The 15,598-nt window shown below is 41.9% G+C and overlaps 1 protein-coding gene across 3 annotated transcripts in view; it reads right to left on the bottom strand.

Annotated features, from left to right (window-relative positions):
• LOC139538808 (ephrin type-A receptor 6-like) overlaps positions 1–15,598 on the bottom strand; it is a 241,830-nt gene that overhangs the window by 27,930 nt on the left and 198,302 nt on the right. The window lies entirely within an intron of this gene.

The raw sequence follows: 15,598 nt of genomic DNA, 5'->3' as shown, positions 1-15,598 counted from the left end.
AAGGAATGGAATTAAGAATATATAAATATATGTCCCCAAAAAATTCTGGGCTAAAACAATGTAAGGAATACTACATAAAAAAAAAAATACTGCAAAGTTTCCTAAGAACTAGAAGCAAGGCAGCCCTCTCTGTCGGTGCCATCTTTCCATTTAATCTGAGTAGTGATGGAAGGCTGACACCAGCTTCTGATTATATGCTTCATCATTTCACAGGAAAGGCTTTGCTTTCCTAGAGATAAGCCTGGAGCATCCAATTATCTTAATATCAAATTATTAGGGGTTTTACGGTCATACTAGCGTCTATGGATCCTCCAGTACAACAGGTCTACCTGGGAGATTGGTTAGTTAGCTGTGTTGATATAAATCATATTAGTCGTGTGTTGATTACATTAGTGCTGAGTAAATATTGGCCCAGGGCTTGACTACAGCCACCGGCAGGTAATATCAGCCTCTCACTAATTAATATCCTATTAACTCAACGTGGTAAACAGTTCGCTAAGATTTATCTACATAAATATCGGTGTTATTAAAACCTTTCAAAATAGATGGTGAACACTTTATTTTTAGGGATGTCAAACTGTACTGTGTAACGGCCAAGGTAGGGGGTAGGTTATGACGGCAAGAGGATTTCAAATAGGTGCAGGATTTATTGGAAAAAAGTAGCAGAGAGTAATCATCAATCATTAGAAGAAAGACACTTTAAGTGGCTTTAGTCAGCCCTGACTTGACATAGAATACCATACACACCTTGTCCCCTCCTTCTCATCCTAAAAGCTGAAACCAACTGATTTAGATACCCTATGTTGCGGGAAGCCAGTGGAATATACTATCCCCATTTATAAACAAATGGGTCAGGATGGCCTTAATAGCATGCTATCGCCCACATTTCTCTTACATTACCATGCTGGCACAAAATGACTCAATACAGGAATGTGGGCCTGAAAAATGACAACAAGTAAATATCAGTAAAGGAAAACAGGACAATAAACACTATTATGAGAATTACAAACTCTTCTCAAAAGTGAACTAACCCGTATCCACAGAGTGATGATTAAAACTCCTATGTTTATTTCAGCTCCATCAGTAACTGGACTGACGGATGTTTCCTACAGTCATATCACCTTCGTGTCGAGGCTGCATTTCCAGCAGGCAGTTTAGTGCTGTGAGCTTTAACTAATTCTGCCTCCTGATCTATTTCAATGCTTGGTTTGTTCTTAATAATGAAGAACATAATAGCCTTTCAGGCTAGTAAGGCTTCCCAAATGTAAGCTAAAATTGAACAACAACATAATATCATGGCTGATTGAAATTAGCTGATTTATTTTGCATAATGAGTCAGCTGAAAGGGCACTTCATTCTCTCTCACACACACACACACACACACACACACACACACACACACACACACACACACACACACACACACACACACACACACACACACACACACACACACACACACACACACACACACACAAAATAATTATCATAACATCCACAGAAACACATACACAAAGCTGACAACTTATTATGGTACACATTACTTTACATAGTAGGCTACATGTCACATCATTAATGTTTCATTATGTGTGCGTTTGTACTTGTGTGTGTATGTTGTTATTTTTGTCCCTGGAAATACCCCATTCATCACCCACAAATCTGTAGATAAATAACATCTAAGTGAGCAGATGACCCTGTCCACACTAGTGTTGCACGGTATACCGTACCACGGTATGATACCAACATTTTAGAATACCGTAGTACCGTTTCATATGATACAACCAACATTTTAGAATACCGTAGTACAGTTTCATATGATACTACCAACATTTTAGAATACCGTAGTACAGTTTCATATGATACTACCAACATTTTAGAATACCGTAGTACCGTTTCATATGATACTACCAACATTTTAGAATACCGTAGTACCGTTTCATATGATACTACCAACATTTTAGAATACCGTAGTACAGTTTCATATGATACTACCAACATTTTAGAATACCGTAGTACAGTTTCATATGATACTACCAACATTTTAGAATACCGTAGTACCGTTTCATATGATACTACCAACATTTTAGAATACCGTAGTACAGTTTCATATGATACTACCAACATTTTAGAATACCGTAGTACCGTTTCATATGATACTACCAACATTTTAGAATACCGTAGTACCATTTAATATGATACTACCACATTATCCAGCCCTACCGATATAAAGTACCCGCTGGAGCCTTTTATAAAATGTTTATAAAGTCAGTTGTTTATAAGTTTAGTAAATTTTTATTGCACCGGTCCAATAATATCCACTTCACTTTCATTTATTTATTTTTATTTCACCTTTATTTAACTAAGCACATAGCAGGTGTGGCAGCTGTAAATCAGCCAACCGTATCCCATACCAGCCCTCACTCACCTGCTTCTCTCCGTCTGCTCCTCATGCACATCTATTCCTCTGTCAGTTGTTAAATAGAATTTAGCCTTGATTGCGAGCGAGGATGGAGACCCTGATCAGTCTTCTGTTGTTACATTGGAGCAGTGCACAGAGTGAGCAAAGTTGATAGATTGTATATCATTTCATCCCAGATATAACAAAGAGCACAGGCCAGTCTGAGTATAGGTGTTCGCTGTCATGCAGCAGTGCCAAAGAGGACAAACGTAGGTATGCTTGTAGCTTTACAGCCAAGACAAGGGCTTGTCTCTAGCTCAAACGGCTAAAAAATATCACTCCTATAACTGGAGCTACTTTTTTTTTCTTCCTGCACGATTTGGAGTGTATTTGATAGGATTTCACAAACCAAGTCATGGGCCATTTTAAACTATTCCCAGCTGGCTAATTATTGGTTTGATAACAAACAACGTTGTTCAGTCATGTTACCTAGCTAGCTAACAACCTGGTAACTTGACAGTTGGTTTAGGCACATTTGAATGGCACAGGAAAAGGGTCTGCTACTCATGAGAAGTGCTTCAAAGGTAGGATTCATATATACATAACTATATGAACAAAAATATAAACGCAACATGTAAAGTGTAGGTCCCATGTTTCATGAGCTGGAATAAAAGATTGCAGAAATTTTCCATACACACAAAAAGCGTATTTCCCTCAAATGTTGTGCACAAATGTGTTTACATCCCTGTTAGTGAGCATTTATCCTTTGCCAAGATAAACAGGTGTGGAATATCAAGAAGCCGATTAAATAGCATAATCATTACACAGGTGCACCTTGTGCTGGGGACAACACAATGCTACAGATGTCTCAAGTTTTGAGGGAGCATGCAATTGGCATACTGACTGCAGGTATGTCCACCAGAGCTGTTGCCAGAGAATTTAATGTACATTTTTCTACCATAAGTCCGCCTCCAACGTCATTTTAGAGAATTTGGCAGTACGTCTAACCGGCCTCACAACCTCAGACCAAGTGTAACCACACCAGCCCAGGACCTCCACATCCGGCTTCTTCACCTGCGGGATTGTCAGACCAGCCACCAGGGCAGCTGATGAAACTGTGGGTTTGTACAAATGAAGAATTTCTGCACAAACTGTCAGAAACCGTCTCTGGGAAGCTCATCTGCATGCTCATCGTCCTCACCAGGGTCTTGGCCTGACTGCAGTTTGGCGTTGTAACAGACTTCAGTGGACAAATGCTCACTTTCCATGGCCACTGGCACGCTGGATGAATCCCAGTTTCAACTGTACTGGGCAGATGGCAGACAGTGTGTATGGCGTCGTGTGAACAAGCGGTTTGCTGATGTCAACATTGTGAACAGAATGCCCTTGTCGCGGCCGTCGTAGGGAGTGGACCAAGGTGCAGCGTGGTAGGCGTACATTTGCTTTTATTATAAAAAATTACGCCAACAAAACAACAAACGATAAAACAACCGTGAAGGTAAAGGCTATAGTGCCAACAAACAAAGACAACTTCCCACAAAGAGAGGTGGGAAAAAGGGCTACCTAAGTATGGTTCTCAATCAGAGACAACGATAGACAGCTGTCCCTGATTGAGAACCCTACCCGGCCAAAACATAGAAATACAAATAATAGAACATAGAATACCCACCCCAACTCACACCCTGACCAAACCAAAATAGAGACATAAAAAGGATCTCTAAGGTCAGGGCGTGACAGCCCTATGGTAGCTGTGAAGTTATGGTATGGGCCAGCATAAACTACGGTCAACGAACACAATTGCATTTTATCGCTGGCAATTTGAATGCACAGAGATACCCTGATGAGATCCTGAGGCCCATTGTAGTGCTATCCATCTGCCGCCATCACCTCATGTTTCAGCATGATAATGCACAGCGACCATGTCGTAAGGATCTGTACACAATTCCTGGAAGCTGAAAATGTACTAGTTCTTCCATGGCCTGCATTCTCACCAGACATGTCACCCATTGAGCATGTTTGGGATGCTCTGGATCGACGTATTCAGACCCCTTGACTTTTTCCACATTTTGTTACATTACAGTCTTCTGTAAAATTTATTAAATAATTTTTCCCTCGTCACTCTACACACAACACCCCATAATGACTAGGCGAAAACAGGTTTTTATAAATTATTAACACATTTATTTATAAATAAAAACCGAAATACCTTATTTAAATAAGTATTCAGCTTCGAAATTGAGCTCAGGTGCATTCTGTTCCCATTGATCATCATTGAGATGTTTCTACACCTTGATTGGAGTCCACCTGTGGTAAATTCAATTGATTGGACATGATTTGGAAAGGCACACACCTTTCTATAGAAGGTCCCACAGTTGACAGTGCATGTCAGAGCAAAAACCAAGCCATGAGGTCAAAGGAATTGTCCGTAGAGGTCTGAAAAATGATTGTGTCAAGGCACAGATCTGGGGAAGGGTACTGAGAAATTTCTACAGCATTGAAGCTCCACAAGAACACAGTGGCCTTCAAAACTGCCAAACTGAGCAATCGGGGAAGAAGGGCCTTGGTCAGGGAGGTAACCATGAACCCGATTGTCACTCTGACAGAGCTCCAGAGTTCCTCTGTGGAGATGGGAGAACTTTCCAGAAGGACAACCATCTCGGCAGAACTCCACCAATCAGGGCTTTATGGTAGAGTGGCCAGACGGAAGCCACTCCTCAGTAAATGGCACATGACAGCCAACTTGGAGTTTGCCAAAAGGCACCTAAAGACTCTCAGACCATGAGAAACAAGATTCTCTGGTCTGATGAAACCAAGATTTAACTCTTTGGCCAGAATGCCAAGAGTCACGTCTGGAGGAAACCTGGCACCATCCCTACGGTGAAGCATGGTGGTGGCAGCATCATGCTGTGAGGATGTTTTTCAGAGGCAGGGAATGGGAGACTAGTCAGAATCGAGGGAAAGCTGAACAGAGCAAAATACAGAGAGATCCTTGATGAAAACCAGCACCAAAGCGCTGAAGACCTCAGACTGGGGTGACGGTTCACCTTCCAACAGGATAACGACCCTAAGCACACAGCCAAGACAACACAGGAGTGGCTTCAGGAAAAGTCTCTGAATGTCCTTGAGTGGCCCAGCCAAAGCCCGGAATTGAACCCGATCGAACACCTCTGTAGAGACCTGAATATAGCTGTGCAGCGACGCTCCCCATCCAAACTGACAGAGCTTGAGAGGATCTGCAGAGAAGAATGGGAGAAACTCTCCAAATACAGGTGTGCCAAGCTTGTACTGTCATACCCAAGAGGACTCAAGGTTGTAATCGCTGCCAAAGGTGCTTCAACAAAGTACTGAGTAAAGGGTCTGAATACTTATGTAAATGTCATATTCCAGTTAATTATTTTGAATACATTTGCTTTTGCTTTGTCATTACAGGGTATTGTGTGTAGATTGATGAGGGGGGTAAACGATTGAATCCATTTTAGAATAAGGCTGTAATGCAACAAAATGTGGAAAAAGTCAATGGGTCTGAATACTTTCCAAATGCACTTTATTTTTGTTCAGTGTCTTTCACTTTCTGGTGCTCTTTACATGCTGTTTGGTGCCTCACATTTTTAAAGATGGGAGCAGTATGTGTATGATTGGGAGAGAGAGTGGTGTGTGTGTGTTTATGAAAGTGAGGGAGACAGAGAGAGTGTGTGAGGAAGGGAGAGTGTGTGTCTGTAAACTGAAGATTAAACAAGGTTTCATGCAGTGTTTTCCCCTAACTGACACAATGACATGCAGATCATTAAGTATGTACACTCCTTCCTCCCATGCCTCCATCCAAATCACAGGTAGGCCTTTGCAAATATGAGCAAATCAGACATTCTATGCAGCATTCCATTATACAGCGAACAGTGTGCAGTTAAATTGAATATGTGTTGTATTGAGTAGACGTACGACTATCAGTGACAGTTTTTTTGTGTAGCTTATGCGCATAGCGTTTAGAAAATGGGAACAAGCGTCCGGGAGACGGGGCGAACAGGAAGCTAGGCCACTGAATTTTCCACCCTTGGTATAGTGATACTACTCGGTATCGTGATACTTGGCCTGGTATCGTGTCGTTAGTAAAATGTTGGTAACGTGACAACACTAGTCCACACATAGACACACACACAGACACTGCGCCGAGAGTAACTGCTGTAGCATCTAGCTCAGTCAGGGGGCCAGCATCTGCTGCTAGCATATCGGCCTCTGATAGGGAACAATAAAAACTGCATAAATACAATCTCCCCAGCCTGCATGATTACAATCATACTCCTACTGTTGCAGAGCAACATGTAACACACACAACATTGGTTTAGAAGAGTTAAGCTGAAACACACTGGTATTCTCATGGCAGGGTACGGTGCCCAGTAGAGAGTTGGCAGATACACTGTAGAAAACAACCCTGAAAAAAATTAACTCTCACCTTCAGCTCTCAATACAGATGTAGGATCTTAATTTCATCACCCTGTTGCAGGAGAACTTTCCTGCAACAGGAAATGTACAACGTGTAGTGTATTTGAGGTTTAAAAAGGCTTCTGAAGTTTGTTATTTCCACTTTTCAGACTTGATTTTCCCTTACAAAAAATGTATCAACCTCTACAAAAATGTATATTAATTATAACCCACATAAAAATTATAATTTCTTGTTGCTGGAGGATTATTTTCCTGCTGTAGCAAAAAGGCTCAAATTAAGATCTTACATATTTATGAGTGCAAACTGTATAATATTAGCCAGAATCTTCACTGTAATTTACACCAGAAATACAGCCAAAATACATATTCATATTCATACCCCAAAAATACTGTGAGGGGATGAGGCAAAATTGTGCTTATTGAATTTTCTTATTGAAATTCATGTGCAATGCAACTCTGAACAGGGCTTCAAATGAAGGTGGAACTGAAGAGAGAAGCATTTCTCTCATCGCATTCCTTCTAAGGAATATACCCTGTAGCATTTATACCAAAACCCCCAGTGCACAGTACCTCTCTCTCTCTCTCTCTCTCTCTCTCTCTCTCTCTCTCTCTCTCTCTCTCTCTCTCTCTCTCTCTCTCTCTCTCTCTCTCTCTCTCTCTCTCTCTCTCTCTCTCTCTCTCTCTCTCTCTCTCTCTCTCTCTCTCTCTCTCTCTCTCTCTCTCTCTCTCTCTCTCTCTCTCTCTCTCTCTCTCTCTCTCTCTCTCTCTCTCTCTCTCTCTCTCTCTCTCTCTCTCTCTCTCTCTCTCTCTCTCTCTCTCTCTCTCTCTCTCGGAGGAGGAGGACTGGAAACCCATTATAATTATCGGTCAATTAGAATGGAAGCGAAGGATGGATTTTCCAGTCTAGTGTAGTTAAGCTCCCAGTAAACTAATGTAGTCTCATTACAGCAGCTTGACATCTGTATGGTTTTAATGAGCTTGCCTGGCCCCAAGGCCTCCATTAACAGTTTAGAAAATCAATGGCTTCTATATTGATGCTTTAACACGCTTAAACGATATGAGAATGCTAGGTTACTAAGGGAGGGAGAAGAGGGAGAAGAGGGAGAAAGAAAGAAAAGAAGGAAAAGAAGACTAATGTGGTTTATGAAAACATGTTTGAGAGAAACAATAACTAGTAGACAAGGACATGTCAAAATGTCTGATTGTTTTGTTGCTACCCTGCCATGATGATGTTTTAGATTCTACTCAGGAAGGAATATGAGAGAGATCACCTTTTGGAGGACACACACACACCAATCTCCGATCTCTTCCTTCACTTATATTTGCTTATGAGGCGTTCTGAGTTGCTCTGGGGAGCTGAGAGAGTAAATTATCTTTATTCATACAGGATGTAGGTTCCAGTGGGACCTTAAGTAATCATTAAGAACATTCTGAGAGTGTGTGGTGTGTGTGTGTGTGTGTGTACAGCATATAGTGTTTGTATGTGAGTCTCCCTTAGGCAAGATCACCTCCCACCACAGTCTTATAAACCCAACCAAACCTGACCTGGCATCTCGGGAGCCTCTGACCTCATTGACTGAGCTCAACACCACTGCATAGTGGGTAGTCTGTAGACAGTGGCGTAAACACGGACACCCTGGTACTCTGACAGAGGTCATGTCCCTGTTGGGCCAAACACCCTGATGGTAATTGTAAGGGTTTATGATTGGATAAAGCACATTTGCATCCACCCCATGGCAAAATGTGTAGAATGGCAGGAAACCTGCTGTAAAACTGCACATGTTTCTCTCTGCCCCATGGCAAATTGGTAGAATTGCATGAAATGAGTTATAACATTGAAAAATCTTCTCTCCACCCCATGGCAAAATGTGAAGAATGGCAGGAAATGAACTTTAAAAGAAGATGAGTTTAGGGCCTCCCGGGTGGCACAGTGGTCTAAGGCACTGCATCGCAGTAATAGCTGTGCCACCAGAGATTCTGGGTTCAAGTCCAGGCTCTTGCACCGCGACCGGGAGGCCCATGGGGCAGTGCACAATTGGCCCAGCGTCGTCTGGGTTAGGGAAGGTTTGGCCGGGAGGGATATCCTTGTCTCATCGCGCACTAGTGACTCCTGTGGCGGGCCGGGCGCAATGCACGCTGACCAGGTCGCCAGGTGTTTCCTTCTGGGTTGGATGAGCATTGTGTCAAGAAGCAGTACGACTTGGTTGGGTTGTGTTTCGGAGGACGCATGGCTCTCGACCGGGAGTTGCAGCGATGAGACAAGACTGTAGCTACTACCAATTGGATACCACAAAAAAGGGGTGAAAAAAAAGAAGACGAGTTCCATTTTTTGGTGGGATTTCATGAATATAAGGCTCGTCAACGTTGAAAGCACAGTCATTATATGTACTTCTTTCTTTCCCCCAGCTTTGTTGTTCCCTGTTGTGTAAAGTATTTGTAGACTGTAACAGTAAAGTGTCTGTAGACTACCAGTAAAGTGTCTGTAGACTACCAGTAAAATGTATGTAGACTAACAGTACTGTCTGTAGACTGTAACAGTAAAGTATATCTAGACTAACAGTAACGTGTCTGTAGACTGTAACAGTAAAGTATATCTAGACTAACAGTAAAGTGTCTGTAGACTACCAGTAAAATGTATGTAGACTAACAGTACTGTCTGTAGACTGTAACAGTAAAGTATATCTAGACTAACAGTAACGTGTCTGTAGACTGTAACAGTAAAGTATATCTAGACTAACAGTAACGTGTCTGTAGACTGTAACAGTAAAGTGTCTGTAGACTGTAACAGTAAAGTGTCCGTAGACTAACAGTAAAGTGTCCGTAGACTGTAACAGTAAAGTGTCCGTAGACTGTAAGGGTAAAGTGTTCGTAGACTGTAACAGTAAAGTATCTGTACACTGTAACTGCAAAGTGTATGTAGACTGTAAAGTGTCTGTAGACTGTAACAGTAAAGTGTCTGTAGACTGTAACAGTAATGTGTCTGTAGACTGTAACTGTAAAGTGTCTGTAGACTAACAGTAACGTGTATGTAGACTGTAACTGTAAAGTGTCTGTAGACTGTAACTGTAAAGTGTCTGTAGACTGTAACAGTAAAGTGTCTGTAGACTGTAACAGTAAAGTGTCTGTAGACTGTAAAGTGTCTGTAGACTGTAACTGTAAAGTGTCTGTAGACTGTAACTGCAAAGTGTATGTAGACTGTAAAGTGTCTGTAGACTGTAACTGTAAAGTGTCTGTAGACTGTAACTGTAAAGTGTCTGTAGACTGTAACAGTAAAGTGTCTGTAGACTGTAATAGTAAAGTGTCTGTAGACTGTAACTGTAAAGTGTCTGTAGACTAACTGTAAAGTGTCTGTAGACTGTAACTGTAAAGTGTCTGTAGACTAACTGTAACGTGTCTGTAGACTGTAACTGTAAAGTGTCTGTAGACTGTAACTGTAAAGTGTCTGTAGACTATAACTGTAAAGTGTCTGTAGACTGTAACTGTAAAGTGTCTGTAGACTGTAACTGTAAAGTGTCTGTAGACTATAACTGTAAAGTGTCTGTAGACTGTAACAGTAAAGTGTCTGTAGACTGTAACTGTAAAGTGTCTGTAGACTATAACTGTAAAGTGTCTGTAGACTATAATTGTAAAGTGTCTGTAGACTGTAACTGTAAAGTGTCTGTAGACTGTAACTGTAAAGTGTCTGTAGACTATAACTGTAAAGTGTCTGTAGACTATAATTGTAAAGTGTCTGTAGACTAACTGTAACGTGTCTGTAGACTATAACTGTAAAGTGTCTGTAGACTATAATTGTAAAGTGTCTGTAGACTAACAGTACTGTCTGTAGACTGTAACAGTAAAGTATATCTAGACTAACAGTAACGTGTCTGTAGACTGTAACAGTAAAGTATATCTAGACTAACAGTAACGTGTCTGTAGACTGTAACAGTAAAGTGTCTGTAGACTGTAACAGTAAAGTGTCCGTAGACTAACAGTAAAGTGTCCGTAGACTGTAACAGTAAAGTGTCCGTAGACTGTAAGGGTAAAGTGTTCGTAGACTGTAACAGTAAAGTATCTGTACACTGTAACTGCAAAGTGTATGTAGACTGTAAAGTGTCTGTAGACTGTAACAGTAAAGTGTCTGTAGACTGTAACAGTAAAGTGTCTGTAGACTGTAACAGTAATGTGTCTGTAGACTGTAACAGTAACGTGTATGTAGACTAACAGTAACGTGTATGTAGACTGTAACTGTAAAGTGTCTGTAGACTGTAACTGTAAAGTGTCTGTAGACTGTAACAGTAAAGTGTCTGTAGACTGTAACAGTAAAGTGTCTGTAGACTGTAAAGTGTCTGTAGACTGTAACTGTAAAGTGTCTGTAGACTGTAACTGCAAAGTGTATGTAGACTGTAAAGTGTCTGTAGACTGTAACTGTAAAGTGTCTGTAGACTGTAACTGTAAAGTGTCTGTAGACTGTAACAGTAAAGTGTCTGTAGACTGTAATAGTAAAGTGTCTGTAGACTGTAACTGTAAAGTGTCTGTAGACTAACTGTAAAGTGTCTGTAGACTGTAACTGTAAAGTGTCTGTAGACTAACTGTAACGTGTCTGTAGACTGTAACTGTAAAGTGTCTGTAGACTGTAACTGTAAAGTGTCTGTAGACTATAACTGTAAAGTGTCTGTAGACTGTAACTGTAAAGTGTCTGTAGACTGTAACTGTAAAGTGTCTGTAGACTATAACTGTAAAGTGTCTGTAGACTGTAACAGTAAAGTGTCTGTAGACTGTAACTGTAAAGTGTCTGTAGACTATAACTGTAAAGTGTCTGTAGACTATAATTGTAAAGTGTCTGTAGACTGTAACTGTAAAGTGTCTGTAGACTGTAACTGTAAAGTGTCTGTAGACTATAACTGTAAAGTGTCTGTAGACTATAATTGTAAAGTGTCTGTAGACTAACTGTAACGTGTCTGTAGACTATAACTGTAAAGTGTCTGTAGACTATAATTGTAAAGTGTCTGTAGACTGTAACTGTAAAGTGTCTGTAGACTGTAACTGTAAAGTGTCTGTAGACTAACTGTAAAGTGTCTGTAGACTGTAACTGTAAAGTGTCTGTAGACTATAACTGTAAAGTGTCTGTAGACTGTAACTGTAAAGTGTCTGTAGACTAACTGTAAAGTGTCTGTAGACTGTAACAGTAAAGTGTCTGTAGACTGTAACTGTAAAGTGTCTGTAGACTATAACTGTAAAGTGTCTGTAGACTATAATTGTAAAGTGTCTGTAGACTGTAACTGTAAAGTGTCTGTAGACTGTAACTGTAAAGTGTCTGTAGACTATAACTGTAAAGTGTCTGTAGACTATAATTGTAAAGTGTCTGTAGACTAACTGTAACGTGTCTGTAGACTATAACTGTAAAGTGTCTGTAGACTATAATTGTAAAGTGTCTGTAGACTGTAACTGTAAAGTGTCTGTAGACTGTAACTGTAAAGTGTCTGTAGACTGTAACTGTAAAGTGTCTGTAGACTATAACTGTAAAGTGTCTGTAGACTATAATTGTAAAGTGTCTGTAGACTGTAACAGTAAAGTGTCTGTAGACTGTAACTGTAAAGTGTCTGTAGACTAACTGTAAAGTGTCTGTAGACTGTAACTGTAAAGTGTCTGTAGACTGTAACTGTAAAGTGTCTGTAGACTATAACTGTAACGTGTCTGTAGACTATAATTGTAAAGTGTCTGTAGACTATAATTGTAACGTGTCTGTAGACTGTAACTGTAAAGTGTCTGTAGACTGTAACTGTAAAGTGTCTGTAGACTGTAACAGTTTGGGGACTTTATAGTCATGTGTATCCCAGGAGATGCCAGCTCCAGTTCATCTATCATGTGTTTCTGCTGAGCCCAGAGAGCCAGCATGCCACAGTTAACAGGTCATTACCAACATCATTCACTCTACAAAGGGAACAATGGAGGGAGGGAGAGAGGAAAGGCGGGAGGGAGAAAAAGGGAAGTAGAAAGGGAGGGAGGCCAGATGACAACTATTCTGTTCTTCTGAGTAATAGTTAAGGTGGAGCATGGCGTATTGCTCCCGACTGTGTGTGTGTGTGTGTGTGTGTCTTTAATAGGGTCGTAGTGACATCCCGACCCCCTTGTTTCTCTTTAATAGTAATCTGGAAAGCCAATGATCTGTGTGAAGGACAGTTAAACCAGCTCTGAACCGGCCCTGCTGAAATCAATATTCCTTTACCTCCTCCTCTCGTCGCTTTCAGGATCCTCCTCTCTTTCTCTCCAGTAATTAATGAGAAGAATAGAAATACCACTCTGCTGATAAATTATGTCCAACCTCAGACCCATCTCCATCCCACTGCTGCTTTAGAGCTTTATTAGAGAACAGACATGCATAAACTGACCTGGTGCTGCAATAGGGAGCTAGAAAGCCTAACACTGTGAGACGAGGTGAATTATGGTGCGATTCTGTCAGCTGCTACATATTGAATCAAAAGACAAATCGTGTTGATTAGGAAATAGCTCTGTTATTCACAACAGGATTCCTCATCTAGAGGAATGTAAGAGAGAAGAAAAGGAAAAAAACCTGCCTTGTGCCCAGAACCTCTCCTCTCCTCTCCTCTCCTCTCCTCTCCTCTCCTCTCCTCTCCTCTCCTCTCCTCTCCTCTCCTCTCCTCTCCTCTCCTCTCCTCTCCTCTCACCTGTCTCAGGTGTTCAGTTGAACAACAGAAGAGAAGGGCAGGAAGGAAAGCAGCAATATAAATAGCAGGTCTGTTAAACAACTGAAAAACAAGGAGCTCCCCTCAACTCTACAGTTTCAACAGTATAAATAGCTGGACCGCTCTGCCACTCAGTGTGACATGAATCTGGCTCATAATATCTCTAGCACAAACGCACATGAAGTAGTTGAAGACAGTAGAGAAATGTCTAGGATATTGATTAACTGACGCGTTAGTTTCAAAGAAACAATTCAAAGAAGACAATCATTCCACTCTTAAAAAAGAAAAACTTTTTAAACCGCGAGACATCCATCAGAAATCCAGAACAATGAATCTAATCACTGGGTATTAATGAGCCTTGGCCTAAAATAGTCCAGTCGTTAGGTAGGTGTGGGGAAATGAGCTCTGCAGGGGAGAGAGTTCAGATAAAGACCTGGGCATTAATCATGTCAAACACTACAAACCACTAATAGCTCTCTCTCTCGGTCTCTGTCTCACTCCCACCTGCTCAGCACACACATAGAAGAGGGTTATTGAAGACTATCTATTATTACCACTGAGTCTACTGCAGAAGACATACAGTAGAGAAGTTAACTACAGAGCTGTTACTAGGACCATGTGAAGGGGAGAGCAGAGAAAGGTAGTGTATGATTGTTAAAAGTGATGCAGTCCTCCAGAGGGATTATACGTAGTACAGTATTGTACAAACATCCACTCATCCTGGCCTCCCGAGTGGTGCAGCGGTCTAAGACACTGCAATGCAGGGCTAGAGGCTTCACTACAGACCCGGGATCGATCCCAGGCTGTGTTGCAGCCGGCCGCGACAGGGAGATCCATGAGGACAATTGGCCCAGCATCGTCCGGGTTCGGGGAGGGTTTGGCCGGCCGGGATGTCCTTGTCCCATTGCAATCTAGCGACTGCTTGTGGTGGGCCGGGTGCATGCACCCTGACTTCGGTCGCCAGCTATACAGTGTTTCCACTGACACATTGGTGCGGCTGGCTTCCGGGTTAAGCGAGCAGTGTGTCAAGAAGCAGTGCGGCTTGCCGGGGTCGTTTTGCGGAGGAAGCATGGTTCTCGACCTTTGCCTCTCCCGAGTCCGTACGGGAGTTGCAGCGATGGGACAAGACTGTAACTACCAATTGGGGAGAAAAAGGGGTAAAAAGCACAAAAAAAACATCCACTCATCACCATCTCTCTCTCTCTCATTTCTATTAGCCGTGTGACTTTGTCCCCAGCCCATTAGGTCTACCTCAGGCTGCTGAGGTCCATGTTAATGTAGTGCAGGTAAACAGTTGCTGCTGTACTCTGCATACAGATAAACACACAGGTCCACAGGAGCACTGCAACATCTTACCTCCGTTTCCCCAGTCCAGCTGCTCCTCTCAGCCCTCTTCTCACCCATAGGACCCCTACCTCACTGCTGCTCCTCTCACGGTGGCTCTACCCTTTGACACACATCTGCCACAGTAGGGGCACCAACAGGGTTAGAGAAGGTTACAGAGGGGCAGGAGTACCAGATGCCCATGCCCACATTGCCCAGGCCCTTTGCCCTTCCAAACTGCCCCTAGAGAGCAAACCTGCCAACTATCTTCCTCACACACATACTAACCAACAAGCTAGTAACTCACGGTTGCACAAACACAGCCAGGCACTCTACGGCATGTATCTGTAGCTAGAACCGAAGACAACTAATCATAATCTCAGAACTGATTTCTGTTGAATTGTCACGAGCGTCATAGCGAGGAGACCAAAGCGCAGCGTGATGTGAATACATACTTTTAATGTAAGACGAATGAACACGAAGAACACTAAAAAAACATAACAAAATTAACGTGAACACTATAAACAATTAGTGCAGACATGCACCTTCACATAGACAATAACCCACAAACCAAACTGGAAAATGGCAACCTAAATAGGATCCCCAATCAGAGACAACGATAAACAGCTGCCTCTGATTGGGAACCAATCTAGGCCACCATAGACCTACATATGTCTAGACTAGACACACACACCTAGACATACAAAAAACCCTAGATAAGACAAAAACACACATACCACCCTCGTCACACCCT

The sequence above is a fragment of the Salvelinus alpinus genome, chromosome 14 (genome assembly GCF_045679555.1).
Source record: "Salvelinus alpinus chromosome 14, SLU_Salpinus.1, whole genome shotgun sequence".
NCBI lineage: Eukaryota > Metazoa > Chordata > Actinopteri > Salmoniformes > Salmonidae > Salvelinus > Salvelinus alpinus.
Note: the sequence above shows the minus strand (reverse complement) of the source record. Positions and strands in the feature narration are given on the sequence as shown.